The sequence below is a fragment of the Notolabrus celidotus genome, chromosome 1 (assembly GCF_009762535.1).
Source record: "Notolabrus celidotus isolate fNotCel1 chromosome 1, fNotCel1.pri, whole genome shotgun sequence".
Taxonomy (NCBI): Eukaryota; Metazoa; Chordata; class Actinopteri; order Labriformes; family Labridae; genus Notolabrus; species Notolabrus celidotus.
In genome coordinates this window covers 1,071,203-1,091,311 of record NC_048272.1, presented here as the reverse complement: position 1 = coordinate 1,091,311, position 20,109 = coordinate 1,071,203, and positions in this window count along the sequence as shown.

Below are 20,109 nucleotides of genomic sequence, written 5' to 3'. Positions count from 1 at the left end.
CTCTCTCTTACTCCCCTCTATCTGTCTTTCCAGACCCAACTCGGTTGAGGCATGATGGCTGTCTAACATGAGTCTGGTCCTGCTGGAGGTTTCTGCCTGTTAAAAGGAAGTTTTTCCTCACCACTGTAACTAGCTAAATACTGCGATGTGCAATGCTCATGATGGATTAAGGTGGGGTCAGACTGAGTCTTACCCTGTCTTGAAGTTGGGTCTCTGTTCATAATTTGACATAGAGTGGTCTAGACCTGCTCTGTTTGTAAAAGCGTCTTGAGATAACGTTTGTTGTGATTTGGCGCTATACAAATAAAGATTGATTGATGAAATGTTAGATATTAAAGGTAAAAAATGTCACTCACATAGGCCTTAAAAGAGTACAGTGCTCAATGTGAACTTGGATTTAATGGAAATGTTTGAAAACAATAGTCTAGTCTTTGGAAGGCAGTGCCATTCTGTTCTCAAATCATTTCTTCCAGACTTCATTTTTTTAGCCATTATGCTTGCTTATGATGAGAAAAGCTGAAGAGAAACAGAGATTGACATGCACCAAGTGGGCTGAGGTGTCCTTCCTTCAGCTGGCTGTAGTGGTAAGGACTCAGCTTTAATTCATGGGATGCATGCTCTGCCAGGTGGGCTTGCAGAACGCTGAAATGATGTTTTCCTGACCTGAAGATGTGACTCATATCAATCATGAACATCCATAAAAACATACATTTCATCAGAAGCAGCTTGGTGAAATGAGAAGAATTTCAGGACACCACTGGGCAAAAATGTGTGTATACGTTTCATTTCCAAGCATCCATTCTAATATGAGGAGATCAGGCAAACCACATCCTTGTCCTCTTTTAAATCTCTTTTAAAAACACACTTTTTTGAATGTGCTTTTACTTCTTAACTCATCAGACTTTTTAATTTCTGCATGTTGTAATTATTGTTTTTACTTCACTCATTTTAGCTCTCCTTACCTTTGTCATGTACTGTATTGTTTTTGTTTCCACTCACTATGTCTTGCACTCTGTAAAGCACTTTGTAAACATGTTTTTAAAAAGTGCTATATAAATAAAATGTATTATTATTAATATTATTAATATTTGGTAACACTTTATATTAACTACACACTTTTAAGCATTAGTTAATACTTAACTCATCATCTGTAAAGCATTCTTCATACATTAATACTCATTTATATATCATGTACAAACACAGTTATAAATGTTTTATTATTCATGAATATGACTCTCTATAATGTGTTAACTAACTCTTTGTTCATACTTTATAAATGATGGATTCACCAAATACAAATGAGCTATTATGGTCATTATAAACCAGTTATAAACACATTTACAGGTTATGATTCTAACATTTAGTAAGGGTTAGTGAACACCTTATTACATAGCAAATTATGATTAATTAAGGTAGTCACAAAGGACTTATAAGCTGCTTGTTCATGGTTTTGTGAGCTGATCTAAAGTGAGGACTTTTTATGTTTTACAAAGAATTCATTAATGAGATTTAAGAACCAGCAGCACCTTAAAACACAGATAAAGTCACAGATATTGATTCAACAGAATAAGGAAACAGACACAACACATGGACTTAAACTTGTATTTATTAAAAGGAAACAACCTCTGTATAAAACCGCGTTTATCAAAATAACTCTTCATATGAACTTAAAATACTCTTAAAAAGAAAATCTCTCAAACTTAAAGGTGCTGTGAGGAACTTTTGTTTCGTATCGATTCTGGCGCCCCCTTGTGGACAAAGTGATACCTCTTATCTCTTGTCCTATACATGCAAAAGTAGTGTTTTCAACAAAAGCCTCATCCTGTTGTGTTCAACAGTCAACTTTATCAGGCAATGTGATTATTTATCATGAAAACAGTCCAATAAAGTCTGTTTCTGAAGCAAGATGTCCATCATCATGGTCTGACACCTACCCCCCCAGGGCGGTTTCAGGCATTAAAAATTACAACAGAGAAGGTGTCAGTGTTGCTGCTGATGGACCTCTTTGCTATTGAAGGTTATAAAGAGGCATCAGTATCATTTTTAGTCTGTTTCTCAGTCAGTTCAAAACTCCTCACAGGGCCTTTAAAGTGCTCACAGTGGAAAAACTCAAATAAAATATGACATATGAAATATATAAAAAGACAGTAACATTTAAACTCTGGCTGTATAAAACCATTTGTAAACACAAGTTAAAATGCAGCTGCAAAACTGAACAATAACTTGGATTCTGTGTTTTAAGGTGCTGCTGGTCTTAAATCTCATTAATGAATTCTTTGTAAAGCATAAAAAGTCCTCACTTTAGATCAGCTCACAAAACCATGAACAAGCAGCTTATAAGTCCTTTGTGACTACCTTAATTAATCATAATTTGCTATGTAATAAGGTGTTCACTAACCCTTACTAAATGTTAGAATCATAACCTGTAAATGTGTTTATAACTGCTTTATAATGACCATAATTGCTCATTTGTATTTGGTGAATCCATCATTTATAAAGTATGAACAAAGAGTTAGTTAACACATTATAGAGAGTCATATTCATGAATAATAAAACATTTGTGTGTTTGTACATGATATATAAATGAGTATTAATGTATGAAGAATGCTTTACAGATGATGAGTTAAGTATTAATTAATGCTTAATTAATGCTTAAAAGTGTGTAGTTAATATATATAATATAATAGTGTTACCTAATATTTGTGCTTACATCTCTTTCATATTGAATTTAAAATTGAAAGCAGTTAGCCTTGTTAGTTAATTTTAACAAGCTGTAGGCCTACTCATACTTCACAGGATGATACGTCATTAGCAGACAGATTGTGCTGTATGATCTGTGTCTTTGTATTGAATTCTGAAACCTGCTTTCATGTCACTGAGGTCCAGAAATTGCTCTATCTCCATTAAGAAGCTCATTATTTGACTGACTTATAAGTACACTGTCATTTTTTCTCTGTCAATGCAGCATTGAGTGATCTCCCTTATCAAACGCAGGTGAGTGAGTGAGGGTTGCTATAGTTACAGGACACTGTGTGTCACTAAAACTCTCAAGTTTATGAAAAGTAAGATGATGCAGAAACAACAATAAAGTTTATTCCTTCATTAAATGTGTTGAGCTGCAGACAGTATGCCAATCACATGCCTGATAAACAAACAACTGAAGGATGTGCACATGAAACATAAAATGTCAGTTCTTTGTTGTTAAATTGACCTTCAACAGTGTATTTAAATAAAATCCACATCTCCTTGGAAGGAACTTTAAGGCCCAGCTTGAAGTGACATATAAAGACTATAAATTCTCACAAATATTGAAATACTCAGGCATGAATATCAAAATTCAGAGCTGACACTGCAAAAAGATCAAACTTCTCATATTCTACTGACAGACTTATAATGCATTTTATCCAAAAGTACATAAATAGAAAGCCAAAGCTTGATTCGTAAGGCAACTGGACTGGTAGAAATTCTTGAAGACGTTTCACCTCTCCCCCGAAAGGCTTCTTCAGTTCTGACCAGACTGGGAAGAGCTTGAAGATATAAGCCACCAACAGTTGTGGGTGTGTCCAGGAGTCACAAAGGGTCCTAAGTGGGGTTGTTAGTCTAGTTCCTGTCACTCATTCTGTAACTCCTGACAATTGTTAACCTAGTTCCTGACAGTCGTTAGGGTGATGGGTCAGCTGTGAGTCATTAGAGTCACATGGTCTCTGGTGTGAGTATGGTCTTACTTGTTTTGACCATAGACTGTATAAAATATGGATGTAGTATCCGTGACGTCACCCATCTGTTCCTGAGCGCTGTTTTGAAGCCAATCGACGGCGGCAGCCATATTGGAAATGTGGAACTCAACCAGGCAGAGTGGGATGGAGTTTGAGCCTCCAAGCCAACAGCTACACTGCAAGAAGCCAGCCTTCAAAAACAAGATAAGATATACAAAAATTGGCGGTATATTACTCAAACTAAGCAAAATGATCTCAATCAATCAATCAATCCTTATTTATATAGCGCCAAATCACAACAAACGTTACCTCAAGACGCTTTTTCAAACATAGGAGGTCTACACCACTCTATGTCAAATTAGGAACAGAGACCCAACTTCAAGACAGGGTAAGACTCAGTCTGACCCCACCTTAATCCATCATGAGCATTGCACATCGCAGTATTTAGCTAGTTACAGTGGAGAGGACAAACTTCCTTTAACAGGCAGAAACCTCCAGCAGGACCAGACTCATGTTAGACAGCCATCATGCCTCGACCGAGTTGGGTCTGGAAAGACAGATAGAGGGGAGTAAGAGAGAGAGGTGATAGTGATGAGACGAGTTGTAGAAGCTGTTGCCGCTGGAGTCCAGATCATCAGCAGCAGGAGGACGTCTACGGCAGCTCAGAGGAATCTACGAGACAAGGGAGCTCAGGGACTCCAGAAAGGTCTATGGTTAGTAACTTTAATGGGACAGGCAGAGTTAAAGTAAGTGATGAAGGGGTTGGGGTGAAGGGGGTGAGCTAGGATCCCAGTGTGTTAGTGCGCCAGTTCCCCCGGCAGTCTAGGCCTATAGCAGCATGACAAAACCTGGTCCAAGCCTGATCCAGCTCTAACTATAAGCTTTATCAAAAAGGAAAGTTTTAAGCCAACAGAACAAGAAAATTTGGCTTGTCAAGACTTTCAAAAACAAGTAAAAATATCTAACCTCAATAAACTCAGAAATACTTTTAAATGAGTGTATTTTAACTAATAACAAGTGCATTTTTCTTAATAGATATAAAAAAAAATATGAGACTTGACATAATGACATGCACTAGGCATTACATTTCTTGAAACCAGCAAAGTTATACCAAAAACAAATTTACTCTTCTGTATGGAAAGAAAAAAGTTCATAATATATTTCTCATTATGTAGGATCATTTTCTTAAAATTCTTAAATGAGCCAAAAGCTGTTGAATTCATAAATCACATAAATGCCTTGTAATTTGGCAGAACTCATCTGAATGTAATTATTTCTGTTTGAAACGGTTTGAAATGTTAAATGTTTAAATATTAAGTGTCAGTTTACAGTACTGTGCCAACTGTACTAACATATAGAAGTACATATTTTCTATTGTTTCATTGAAAATAAAACCATGGATAGCATTTGGCTGTCATTTGTTTTAATTGTGTGAAGAGATACAAGTGTGTCAAAGTCATGATTTCTTATTTCATGCTTGAAATAAGAAATTATAACTTTGAAAAAGTTATAGTTTGATACTTGTGAGTGTTGATGAAACAGCTTTGTAACAGTTGATATTTAAGTTTCAAGCATGTATTACTCAATATAGGTCATAACATCTCAGTAACAAGCTGTAATATCTTACTGAGATGATTTAGGACCAAAACACTGAAAACAAGTGAAACACTCTATCATAAAAACTATTTAGTGAGAAAAACTATGTCATCAGGCAGAAAATAAGCACATTTCACCTTATCTGAGATATTCAATCTAACTTAGATTTCAGTTTCTGCAGTGCATGTGTTCCCGACCGGGAGTCAAGTCAGTCATGTCCTTATTTGGGCAGAAACTCTGAATCTTAATATCTTCTGAACCGCAACGCTAGAAAAAAATCCCCCCCCCCCCCCCCCCCCCCCCCCCCCGTACAGTGTGTGCCGATAGATTAGCTTTTTGAACCAGGCTGTAAACATGTTTATTAATGCTGCAAAGATCCTCTTTTTCCCATTCATGTCTATGTGGTTTCCTGTGTTTCTGCAGCCAGCCTCAAGTGGATTCTCCATGCATTGCAGTTTATAACACTTCTGCATGGGCTTCATCGTTTGAGACCGGAGGTTGCCGCTTGTTTTTTTTACAGAGAATTCGAAACAGCATTGTATGTAGGAGACAAATAGTGTCTTAATCCACCACCTCTGTTAAGAGAAGGGTGTTCAAGCTTAACATAGATGGCTTCCTTCACCCCTCTTTCATACCAACGCTCTTCTCTGTCCAGGATCAGAACCTTGCTGTCCTCAAAGGAGTGTCCCTTGTCCTTGAGGTGCAGATGTACGGCTGAGTCCTGGCCTGAGGAGCTGGCTCTTCTGTGTTGGGCCATGTGTCTGTGGAGCGGTTGTTTAGTTTCTCTTTGTTACACTGTATGGCATTAACTACATTACTCTGTTTGTGCTGAGGTGTTTTGTCTTTGGGATGAACCAGTTTCTGTCTCAGGGTGTTGGATGGCTTGAAGTGAACAGGGATGTTGTGTTTGTTGAAGATCCTCCAAAGTTTCTCAGAGACCCCAGAAAGGTGTGGAATAACGATGCTTCGTCGTTTGTTGCTGTTCTCCTCTCTGTTGGAAATCTGCTTTTTGGAGGTCTTGATCAAGGACACACCCACAACTGTTAGTGGCTCATATCTTCCAGCTCTTCCCCAGTCTGGTCAGAACTGAAGAAGCCTTTTGGAGGAGAGGTGAAACGTCTTCAAGCTTTGGATTACCATGACCTGGATGACTGAGAACCTTCACAGACATAAATACAAACCCAATTTCTGCATGTTACAAAGTTATAATTTTACAGTTTCATTAGCTGCATTCATTAGATGCTAATGCTGAAATAAAAAAGGAAACAGCTAGATGGATTCATTTAAGTTCAACACAAAGCAAGAAACAGAAACGGGTCTATTGTCATTTATTTAATGAGAAACCAAGAGCAGGGCTCTACCAAAAAACCAAATCAAAGGTTTCTTTTAAAGGTGACATATTCTGCTCTTTTTCATCAACATATATTGGTCTAAGGAGGTCCCCACAACATGTCTTTAAACTTTATTGCTCAAAAAACCACTTTGAAATCAGATTTTGGTCTGCCTGTAAACCCCTCTTTTTCAGCCCTGCTCAGAACAGGCTGTTTTCTGTGTCTGTGCCTTTAAATGAGAATGAGCTCTCTGACCACGCCCCCTCAGGAAGTGGATGTGGCCTCGGCTGTCCAGCACGTTGATCTAATGTTTACATGTTGGCTGCTCACAGACCCGCGTTACTTCAACCCTCTGAATTTGATCCAGAATCTGATCCTGACGGAGAGGCGCCTGCAGCAGGACCTTTCTGAACCATTGGTCACAGATTTAGTGTTTCTTGTTGTTTTATTTGTCAGTATGTCGACATGTGTCTTGGTACACAGCTATGAACATGTAGCTATGTGGCTATGCTAACTAGCACTAGCACTTTTCCATGAAAACTAAAAATCATCCACTAGATCTTCAAATCTGCAGACGTGGGGAGTAAAACTGACCTTTGTGTTTATTAAGACAGCCTACAACTAGCATGCCTCCCTCCTAAGCTCCTTGTTAGCACACATGTGTGCAGGGAATGAAAAACGGAGGAGGGGTTGAGTTGTATTTTATACAGTCTATGGGCTGAACAAGCTCCGAGCTCTGACTTCCTGTTACAGACCGGATGGCGTTGTGACGTATGAAAAACACTGAAAACTGAAACGGCTGGTTTCAGCACACATTTACAGAAAGGTGGAGAAATCAGAACAGGGGCAGAATGGATTCTTTTCATTTTCAGGGGGTTTGTAGACAGGGACACATATTTCAGGTAGAGAACCATTAAAAAGTCGGTTTTGCATGATATGTCACCTTTAAACAACATTTAGATAATCTTGTGGCAAACAGGTTTAATTGTACACTGTATCAGTGGAGCTGTGAATGGGGCAGACAGAAGTCAAGCTCTGAGTATCTAACAGATGGCAAAAACGTTGATAGGAGCAGAAGAAGAGAAAAAGAATGAGAGGAAAAGACAATAAGAAGTCCTGCAGGGGGTGAAAAGAGAGAGGGTAAAGAGCATTCATAGGTCACTGTCACAAGGAGTGAAACCACCCCCAGGAAGCTGGCTGTTAGCTGCACATATAAGCACACACACACACACTGGCCTGTCTGACTCTCACACAGCAGTAGCTTCTTCCTCACTGGACTCCTGAATCTGACCTTTGTGTCGTTGCAGGGAAATACCCGCAGTGACCTCACACACTGAGCTGCTCACTGGGAAAACTGCCTCTTCTGTGTCTTCAATAGGCTTTATATGATGCAGTCACAGAATGTGTACAGCATGCAAATAGCTGAGGCGACATTTGCATTTCATTCCACTGCATGAAACCATGTGTGTGTGCATGCGAGCGAACATGTGCAGATGTTGTTTTGCTTATCCACATTTTTTGTTATGTCTGTGCCTGCAAGGATATATGCACATATTAGAGTGCATATCAGTGTACATTCAAGTGTGTATGTGTGTGTGTGTGTGTGTGTGGCAGGCAGGCAAGCTCAATTGGCATTGGGATCAGGTATTCTCTCGCCGATTGAGACTCTGCTGGGAATTCACAAGGACGACCGCTGATAAGAGGGAAAGGGGGTAATGCAGTCCTTGTTGCGGTCCTGGTTTGGGAAAAATGAATGACTATCCATTTCAATACCAAGCCAAAATATTCTGTCTGCTTCTGAATGGGGTTTACGATGAAGTATTTTTGGGAAGTACAGCTAAATCTGAGTGTTTGACTAAAATAAAACAACCCTGCCTGTGATACCATGGCACTTTGGTTGCAGCTGAATCGTGATTCTGGATGACGTCAATCTTTCAAGCAAGTCTCAGTCCCCTCTCAGATATTACTCCATCTTTTAACTCATGTCCAAAAAAATCTGAACTGCATGCTTGTCTGTGAAAGGTCAAAGAGTCCAGGTTGAACAGATGGGACTCTCACAGCAGAGTGCCGAAAATGGAAATAACAGCAAACGAAGATGCAAAATGATCATTAAACACTCTCTATCACTCTCGCTGTTTTCCAAGGAAAGTGAAGAGAGCTAAGGGGAGGGAGGGCGGGTGGCAGGCGAGCAAGGCAGGCAGGCAGGCAGGCGGGCGGGCGGGCGGGCGGGCAGATCGGAAGAGAGAGTGGGAGAGAGCGGCACGAGAGGGGAGATGAGGAGATAAGAGAGATGGAGAGCCAGGAGAGAAGGAGGAAAAGAAAGGGATAAACAAAAGTGAGAGTGGAGAGAAAGAGAGAGAGGGAGAGAGACAGAGGCTCAATGCGATGAAACGAAAGCCAGGGAGAAACTGTTCAGACCCACCAGATGGTTACTATAGCAACCACATCCCCAGTCTCACTCTCTCTCTCTCTCTCTCTCTCTCTCTCTCTCTCTCTCTCTCTCTCTCTCTCTCTCTCTCTCTCTCTCTCTCTCTCTGCTTAGTTGCTTTGTTGCTGCTTTAAGTCTGTGGAGGGAAACCAACAGCTAAGAGAGAGAGAGAGAGAGAGAGAGAGAGAGAGAGAGAGAGAGAGAGAGAGAGAGTTTTCAACATTTTGGTGCAGTGGCATCAAAATCCTCATGACCAACTTTACATACTAGAGTGCACACACATTTAGATTCAACATGATGCTTTTGATTGCCTCCTGGTTATGTCTTTGACAGCAGATTTCTCCATCCAGACTGATAGTGTCCTGACAAGACAAGGTCCCCCTCAAAACCATATGTTCAATCACAGGCATTACACAAATGGTGTACAGGTGCAGGGTCACGAAGAGCTCAAAGAAATGGCACCAGGAGGAGTCTCTTGGGGCTTTAATGAATGCCATGTTTTACCTCTGACCCTGCCTTACCCACACACACACACACACAGGTGTCCACTGTATGGTGCAACTGGATAGGACTCAAATGGGATGGTGTGCGTTGCTGTAAACACTGTGAAGATGCTGTAAGCGTTCTCCTGAAGCTCAGCTGCAGTGCACTACAGGGACATACGAATGCAACATGCAAAACCTCCATTAAACACACGCATGCAGGCTCGCACATGCAACCCGGTGTCCTCCTCTATCCTGCACACACTATTAGGGAAATATTCAAACTGGGATGCACAACAAAGAGAAGAGCTTGCAGGCCCCCCAGCTAATCTCATGCATGGAGATCATTTTCAAAACAGAACAAAATGGTGGGCCATCTCGCAGTGGCAGAGTGGGTCTCGGCAGGGCCCCCGGGGCGAGATGGCATGTAACTGTGTACGCGTGCCTGCTGAATAAAAGATGCTGACCTAGATGGAAACCCGCCATTGGTCACTTAATTTGTCCTACATGCGTGATTGGCCTGTGCCCAGACACACAACATAGATGCCCAATGGAGGGAGAGCGGAGGTGACATGCATGTGTGCTAAATGATGCTAAAATGTTACAAATGTCTCTCAACAGAGTTGCACAGAAATACTGTCATCAACATGGAATTACAGATGCATTAAGGTGGTCACTAATGCATATAATATACAGGGTTAATGCATCACATTTGTTTCCAAACAATTTGTCCTACCAGTGTTTCTGCAGTATATACATGTTCCTCTCCAGAGCCCTACTATAAAAAGCTCTTTTCCCCTCTGTGACTCCATTACTGCATACATTTTCAGAGACAGACTCCTAACATGAGAAGCAGTTTTGTTGCTCCCTCATCAACTAACATTACACAGCTCAATGATGCAGATTGAATTCATGCAGTGTGCCAGCGCTGGACCACGTGGGACTAAACATAGCACGTACTGTATGTCTGCAGGTCTGTAAGCATGAATGAGCTCGACTGAAAGGGTGTTTTGTATCAACATTGTACTGAGCCCTTCTACATTATTGATATGCAATTTGACTGCCTGCCATTAATAAATTATTAAGGAATTGAAAATTGTTGAGCCGGGGCTTGACAGCCTCAGAGCTCTTTGGCCTCAGTGGATGAATGTTCACGGCTGCATGATTGTCAATGACTGTTGAACTTCAAAGTGCACAAGCACATGAAAAGTCTGCTTTATCCCTTTTTTCAGGATTTTCAAAGGACTTAGGGCTATTCAGCCTCCACCTCGCATTATGTAATATTCCAGCTGTTTATTGGGTGAATTGGTTCGGTTTAGAGAGCGCTGGGTCTCCCTTGGAGAAAGTAGGGAGTCTGGATCCAGATGCTTGTGGTTGCTTGGTCAGTCCTGGGACAGAAAGCTGTGTTCAGTCCCGGAGGCTCGTGCTCTGTTTGAATCCCAACAAATGATTCTTACATGTTACCTTTCCCACAGCCTGGTGGTGACTACAACAACACAGGCTGATCTTTGAATGTTTTTTTTTTTTTTGTTTCTCTTTTTTTTGTTTCTCTTTCTTCTCTCTCTTCTTCTCTTTTTCCTCTTGTCTGCATATATATTTCTGGTTTGTGTTTGTCACAAACTGTCAAATATTAATGCAATTTATTCTTGCAGCAAAAGAAAAGAAAGAAAACCTTTTTCTTCTGTTCTTGTGACTGTGTGCATGCGACCATCACCATCCCTCTTAGAACTCTGGCCTATCTTTTATTGACAGCTAATATCATGTTCTGTAAAAGAGGGCGTGCACACCTAGGTGGGCCAAAAAAATAAATAAGAGAAAGTAAAAGAAAGATTACATAAGGATATACAAAGGGACAGGGAAAGAGAAGGAGAGAGAGACCTAAGACACTTAGATGGAGAGGGACCATCTCACTATGACGCCAAAAAAACCACCGTGCGGTGATACTAATGATTAAGCAACCCTTAGTGTCCACAATCATTACTGAAGCTTGGGTCGCAGAGGGTTGCCGCCGTGCTGTGTTCTATTTGTGTAACAAGACCACCACTGGTGCGATGATACAACTTGGGTCAGATCAGCCGAGCGGTTCAGCCCGGCACCCGGGCCGCGAGAGCAGCCAGACCGAAGGACCCAACCCGCTGCAGGAGACCCAGGCCAGGGGACAAGCCAAGGACCCAGACCGGAAGCAAACAGGTACCGCCGGAGCACCCAGGGCGACCCCCAGGTCACCCAGCAGGAGGAAAGGGGGGCGAGGGGGGAGAGATCCTGCAGCCCCCCCAAGGAACACCTCCACAACATCGCCCCCACAGCCAGAGCCAAAGGAGCCACCAGGGCCGAGGGGGCCCAGCACCAGGAGCAGACAGCCAGGCAGCCGGGCAGGACCAGGACCAGAGCCCGCCAACCAGCGAGCCGGAGCGGGGGGAGGACGGAGGCGGCAGGGCCAATCCCCCCCGCCCCCCCCAGCCGGCCCGACCACTCCCCCCAGCCACGCCCCCCGCCCACGCCCCGCGACTGATGGACCAGGCCACGGGGGCATGGAGGGACACCCCAATGGCTGCTGTAGTAACACCCCCCCAGCTGCGCGCCACCCCACCCCCCAAAGAGGACCGCGAGGGAACCCCCGGGAAACCCGGCCCCGAGGGCAGCCGCGGACCAGGCCCCCGCAGGGGAGGGGGCAGCAGGGGGACGGAGGGTGACAGGGACACCAGCCACCCACCCAGCCCCGATGGACCCCCAACGAGTAGGGCCGAGCCAAAGACTAAGGCCCCGCCAAACCTGATCTTTGATTGTTTAAAAGCTAAAATATACACTACCCGGCTGACTTTTTGCACTTTTGTGTGTTTTGAGCATCAAAGAGCTATTCATACATAGAATTATGTACCATTGTAAGTAATATATTCCTCACTAGAAGTTATCATTTTAAATAGAATTTGAATTAATAACACTGCTTGTTTATGAGTTCAAAATGAATTATGAATAGATAGAAACCATAAAGAAGTCATTCTAGGTCAAGGCAAAGTCTTACACTCCATAAGTTGTCTTATAAGGCACAACAGACAGAACATGTAATATGATAGTATACATATTTATAAAACACCAAATTTTCTATGAAATAAACATAACATTGATGATCAGGTGCATCATTTTCTAAGATCAGATTAGGTCAATGTAATCAAACATAAACTCTCCACCTATATGGATCTCCTTTCTGTGATTATACCTCTAATCTGAATTGATTTACTTCATTGAATAAATAGTGTTTTGTAAAGCAGTCAGGTCTGTAAAATAAAGGCGAGAGCACTGACTCTGACAACAGCAAGCTGTTCTATCCACATTGAAATTCCTTGGTGATGTCCACTCTGCACCATCAGCCTCTCTGGCTAAGCCTCAGGAATACCAACCAGCTGTCAGCCCCTTACTCTCTCTTTCTCTCCCCTTCTTTCCATCTCTCACGCTATCTCACTCTCTCTGTCTTTCTCTGTGCACTCTCTTATTGACCGAAAACAAATGCTGCATCACTGTTTTAAATCTGGCGTGGGTGTACAGGTTATGTTTTCTTTTCCCTGCCAGAGATGCATGGAGGAAAATGTTCTGAGCCACCACAAAGTAAAGGATCAGGGGTTTGAATCTTAATGACCTCTAATAGGAAAAAAAAAAAGTGGTCTAGGCAGAATCCGCAACCTTAATCTCCTCCTCTCCCCCCGGTGCTTGTCTGTCTCTCACCTATGGGCCATACAGCTAACCTGTGTTTACAGGATTTGTATTCCTAATTAGCTAAAGACAGACAGCCATGGACCGAGGATGTTAGAGGCAGAGGGAGCAAGACAAAGGAGACACACTCCTACTGCTGCTGAGGACAACATGTGGTGATGCTGTCACTGCACAGCTGTATCTCAGTCATCCTTGATAATGGGATCTTGTTGGTGGTCATAGTGAGAAGAACATGCATTAATGAGAGGTAGCAACATATGACCATCTGACCATTAAACAATTTAATGTCTAAGTTATGTATCTTTGTCTCAGTATTTGACCACACAATGATACTTTGGATGCTAGCATGTTTCTAACTTGCCATCTTGTTCTTTCTTCAGTGCACCCTTGGATGATCTGGATGGGAAGCTGAGCATCAGTTCTTATTGCCATCCATCAATCATATATTGCAGTAAAACCACAGAACAGTCCTGAGGGCCGGTTCAAAATTCTGATGATGGAAAGCCTCTCCAGGATAAGAGGATGCAGTAACAGAAGATTATTGATAGTTTTTTATATAATGTTTGGGGCTTCTACCATGGTTATTTTTGATTATTAGCACTCTCTCTCTCTCTCTCTCTCTCTCTCTCTCTCTCTCTCTCTCTCTCTCTCTCTCTCTCTCTCTCTCTCTCTCTCTCTCTCTCTCTCTCTCTGACTGTCAGTAGAAGTGAAAGATGGCTATTTTTCATTTCCATCAGCTTAAAGGTTAAACAGTTTGTTTGAAGTGGGGTCGTATGAGTTACAGTACACGACGATCAGCTGTTTGGATCAACAATGGGAATTGTAGCCTAGTTTACCTGCCGAACCTGCCAGGAACAGAGGCACACCATGCTACCAGGATATACCTTGACAGGGTTGATGGTACATCTGTGCAGCTGTCTGTCTGTCTGTCTGTCTGTCTGTCTGTCTGTCTGTCTGTCTGTCTGTCTGCCTGCCTAACTGTCTGCCTGCCTGCCTGTCTGTCTGTCTGTCTGCCTACCTGCCTACCTGCCTGCCTGCCTGCCTGCCTGCCTGCCTGCCTGCCTGCCTGCCTACCTGCCTGTCTGTCTGCCTGCCTGCCTACCTGTCTGTCTGCCTGCCTGCCTGTCTGTCTGCCTGCCTGCCTGCCTGCCTGCCTGTCTGCCTACCTGTCTGTCTGTCTGTCTGCCTGCCAGCCTGCCTGTCTGCCTGCCTGTCTGCCTGCCTGCCTGCCTGCCTGCCTGCCTGCCTGCCTGTCTGCCTTTCTATCTGTCTGCCTGCCTAACTGTCTGCCTGCCTGCCTGCCTGCCTGCCTGTCTGCCTGCCTGCCTGCCGCCTGCCTGCCTGCCTGCCTGCCTGCCTCCTGCCTGCCTGCCTGCCTGCCTGCCTGCCTGCCTCCTGCCTGCCTGCCTGCCATGTGACCAAGACAAAATGTTTCTACCACCCGTTTCCAACCCTGTCTTTATTTAATCTACTGCTCTGCTGTAGTTGAATTGTCTGTTACATCTAATCTTTGCCATCTGGTCTGATGTTCCATCACAAAGTGTATCACTGGTCCAAATCCACATCCAATTTAGAGACTAATCAACACAACTGAGTCATTTTATATTTTCCTCCAAGCTCAAAGTACATCTGACCTGCGTGTTCACTCCTGCACAGTTCAAACCATCATTGAGGCAACATATGAAATATTAAATGAAAGACAGAATACATTTTTAATTTCTGTGTCAAACCATTAAAATGGACCATCTCACTTGAGATTACATGACACATTATAGCACCACAGTTAAACAAAGACTGCTGTTGCTTGATGTTTATGTCCTGAAGTGAAAATGATTGCAAAAACAAAAAATAGCTTGCACATTTTAGGGAAATTTAAAAAAAGAAAGAACAGACCAGGGGGAAAACATGTTTTACCCCCAAAAAGAAACATGTCCAGGTGACCATGCACTGTCCAACTGAGAGAGGGAAAGTATTCAATTATTGAATATTCTTCTGATAAAGTTAACACCAACTTAATGCCTAGAATTCAGATTTAGTGATGTCTACTTTGGAAGCAACCTAACAACCTTTTTAAGAAATGTAATGGCTAAAAGGAACTAAAATGTTTAAAGGTGACATATCATGCAAAAATGACTTTTTAATGGTTCTCTACCTGAAATATGTGTCCCTGTCTACAAACCCCCCGAGAATGAAAAAAATCCATTCTGCCCCTGTTCTGATTTCTCCACCTTTCTGTAAATGTGTGTGAAACCAGCCGTTTCAGACTTCCTTGTTTTTGTTACGTAACAACAATATCCGGTTTGTCACGGAGTCAGAGCTCGGAGCTTGTTCAGCCCATAGACTGTATAAAATACAACTCAACCCCTCCTCCGTTTTTCATTACCTGCACAAATGTGTGCTAACAAGGAGCTTAGGAGGGAGGCATGCTAGTTGTAGGCTGTCTTAATAAACACAAAGGTCGGTTTTACTCCCCACGTCTGCAGATTTGAAGATCTAGTGGATGATTTTTATTTATCATGGATAAGTGCTAGTGCTAGTTAGCATAGCTACATGTCGTAGCTGTAGCTGTGTACCAAGACACACGTCGACATACTGACAAATAAAACAACAAGAAACACAGAATCTGTGACCAATCCTTCAGAAAAGGTCCCGCTGCCTTTCTGGTAGAGGTCAGTTTTACTCCCCACGTCTGCAGATTTGAAGATCTAGTGGATGATTTTTATTTGTCATGGATAAGTGCTAGCGCTAATTAGCATAGCCACATAGCTACATGTCGTAGCTGTAGCTGTGTACCAAGACACACTTCGACATACTGATAAATAAAACAACAAGTAACACAGAATCTGTGACCAATCCTTCAGAAAGGTCCTGCTGCCTTTCTGGCAGAGGTCGGTTTTACTCCCCACGTCTGCAGATTTGAAGATCTAGTGGATGATTTTTATTTATCATGGATAAGTGCTAGCGCTAGTTAGCATAGCCACATAGCTACATGTTCGTAGCTGTGTACCAAGACACACGTCTACATACTGATAAATAAAACAACAAGAAACACTAAATCTATGACCAATGGTTCAGAAAGGTCCTGCTACAGGCGCCTCTCCGTCAGGATCAGATTCTGGATCAGATTCAGAGGGTTGAAGTAACGTGATCTCTGAGCAGCAGTGTATATTCAGCCAACATGTAAACATTAGATCAACGTGTTGGACAGCCGAGGCCACACCCATTTCCTGAGGGGGCGTGGTCAGAGAGAAAACAGAGTGTTCTGAGGAGGACTGAAGAAGAGCGGTTTTCAGGCAGACCAAAATCTGATTTCAAAGTGTTTTTTTGAGCATAAACTTTACAGACATGTTTTGGGGACCTCTTAGACCAATATATATTTATGAAAAAAGCGTGATATGTCACCTTTAAAGTTTTACACATAAATAGGAAAGTTATCCCTTCTCTCCTTATCCTGTCATCCAACACTTTTCTAAACCCTTCTTTTGTATATGTTTTATTTCCAACCTGAGATGGATCCTCTCTTAACTTGAGGAGACCGGTTCAGGCTCCTGTGTTTGCACCCTTCTGAAGTGTTACTGTAAAAATGTACTGGAGAATATAGGAGAATAAATATACTTCCTACTTAGACTGTTATATTCTGTATATTCATGTGCATCAAGTAGTGTTTGAATGATCCTACATTATGTATCTGTGGGCTGAGTGTTTCCTTTTTTCAGACTGCTCACCCAGAAAACCCATTTCTACTGCCGTCCACACTACTTTGATATCCTTTCTGTCATATTCAGTGTTTGAAATGAGTCCTTATGTAGCAATATAAAGTCCTCCTCTCTGTCTCCTCCAAATTCTCCAGAGACCTCAAGCCTTACTTTTACTCTTTCAGTTGCCATGGATACCTCCAGCAAGGCAGCTGATTGGAGGCAACAATAAACTCAACTCGTTCAAGCCTTTGACAAATTTGTCTCCAAACTGAGGATCTAAGAGACTCTTTTGCATGCTGACACACACACCCACATTAACGTATGCACAAGCTTAAATGTGGATAAACTTTGGCTGACGCACACAGCGCTGCGGTGACCATTGGATGACAGCGGAACAGAGATCAGTGTAATCTCCTTCAACACTATCCAAAGCACTGTCATCATCTATCTATCTATCCCAGTGGAGCATGGGGAAATGTGTGAAATCAATTCTGTATTCATATAAGGAGGAGCTGGCCACAGAGGTCTGGCACCATAAGTGACCCTGAGTGCTCCTGCATGGTCCTAAGAGGAGACCTGCTCTGGTTAAGAACTTAATTCCCAATCTCCTGAGACCCAGCAATTCATTTTTGTACACTGTAGTACACATTGTTTTTGGCTCAACTCCTCTGATACTTTACATGTGACTCTGTTGAGTCCTGGTGTGCCTTACAAAGGATAACCGTAGCTTTCCAATGATACAGTATCTCACAAAAGTGAGTACACCCCTCACATTTCTTCTAAAGATGAAGCACAAGAAAGCCTGCAAACAGTCTGCTAAAGACAGCAGACTAAGGACATGGATTACTGGAACCGTGTCCTGTGGTCTGATGAGACCAAGATAAACTTATTTGGTTCAGCGGTGTGTTGGGGCAACCAGGTGAGGAGTACAAAGACAAGTGTGTGTTGCCTACAGTCAAGCATGGTGGTGGGAGTGTCATGGTCTGGGTCTGCATGAGTGCTGCCGGCACTGGGGAGCTACAGTTCATTGAAGGAACCATGAATGCCAACATGTACTGTGACATACTGAAGCAGAGCATGATCCCCTCCCTTCAGAAACTGGGCCACAGGGCAGTACTCCAACATGATAACGACCCCAAACACACCTCCAAGACAGCCACTGTCTTGCTAAAGAGGCTGAGGGTGAAGGTGATGGAGTGGCCAAGCATGTCTCCAGACCTAAACCCTATTGAGCATCTGTGGGGCATCCTCAAACGGAAGGTGGAGGAGCGCAAGGTCTCTGACATCCATCAGCTCCATGATGTCGTCATGGAAGAGGACTCCAGTGGGAACCTGTGAAGCTCTGGTTAACTCCATGCCCAAGAGGGTTAAGGCAGTGCTGGAAAATAATGGTGGCCACACAAAATATTGACACTTTGGGGCCATTTTGGACAATTTCACTTAGGGGTGTACTCACTTTTGTTGTCGGTGGTTTAGACATTAATGGCTGTGTTGAGTTATTTTGAGGGGACAGTATATTTACACTGTTATACAAGCTGTACACTGACTACTTTACATTGTATCAAAGTGTCATTTCTGCAGTGTTGTCCCATGAAAAGATATAATTAAATATGTGCAGAAATGTGAGGGGTGTGGAAAAACAACTAATTGATTCATGTATACTTATAGTGCACATCAGGACTTACTGTATGTTTGTTTCACATTCATTTAGTGGACTGCTCTATGACAGAGTGTGAGAGGATTCTTAATAGAATCATTGAGGGAGATTCAGACATAAACCTTTCAGAAGATGAGAGTGAAGAGAGAGTAGCTGAGACAGGGGAGGATGATGCAGATGAGGAGCAAGATGAATTTGACCAACACATAGGCTTTTAAATCAAAGCTATTTTTAAACTAATAAACAATGAGTTCAATGAATTCAATTAATTGAGTGTGTCTTGGTTCATGCCTGTGTTGGAAGAATGCAGAATTGCAGATGATGGTACCCTAATGAAGTTGTGTCCTACAGTGCACATGTTGTAAAAAATTATCTTTGAAGTCTGTTCTTTACCACCCCTAAACACAGGTGCATCACAAGGTACCATTTTGTCACCTTTACTGTTCTCTGTGTACACAAATGATTTTAGACTCCAAGACCCAGTTTTTAGCCTCCTTAAAGCTGCTGTGGGGAACTTTTGTTTTGTATTGGTTCTGGCGCCCCCGTGTGGACAAAGTGATACCTCTTATCTCTTGCCCTAAACATGCAAAAGTAGTGTTTTCAACAAAAGCCTCATCCTGTTGTCTTTTAACAGTCAACTTTATCAGGCAATGTGATTATTTTCCATGAAAACAGTCGAATAAAGGCTGTTTCTGAAGCAAGAGAGAGAGAGAGAGTGAGAGAGAGAGTGAGAGAGAGTGAGAGAGAGTGTGAGAGAGAGTGAGAGAGAGAGAGAGAGAGAGAGAGAGAGAGAGAGAGAGAGAGAGAGAGTGAGTGAGAGAGAGTGAGAGAGTGATGTACATATGGATATGTTTTATATTTTTTATACTCCATATTTTATACTAGTTCCTTAAAAGAATTCTGCTGGCAATCACCAGGAAGAATCCCCAAGCACCCTCTCTGTTTCTGTCTAAAAATGATGTATTGTCTGTTTGTCTGTGAGGCCGAAGGCAATTTCCCACATTGTGGACAAATAAAAGTTATAAGTCTAAGTCTAAACACTTAATTTATAAAGAAAAAAAAACACAATTACAACACTTTTCTTCCCCTGGGTCTAAGGAGGTTTTAACTTAAGTAAAAGGATGTTTATGCTGTAGCTCTAGCATTTTCAGTTTTTCTATCTTAGGTTTGTAGCATTTTCAGTTTTTCTATCTTATGTCTGTAGCATTTTCAGTTTTTCTATCTTATGTTTGTAGCATTTTCAGTTTTTCTATCTTATGTTTGTAGCATTTTCAGTTTTTCTATCTTATGTTTGTAGCATTTTCAGTTGTTGTATCTTACATTTGTAGAATATTCAGTTGTTGTATTTCATGTTTGTAGCATTTTTCTGTTTTTTTGTATTTTATTTCTACATAGCATTCACAGTTTTTCTTTGTAATGTTTGTAGAATTTTTAGTTTTGTAGTTTATGTATATTTTGTATGTTCTGTTTGTTTTATGTGGACCCCAGGAAGA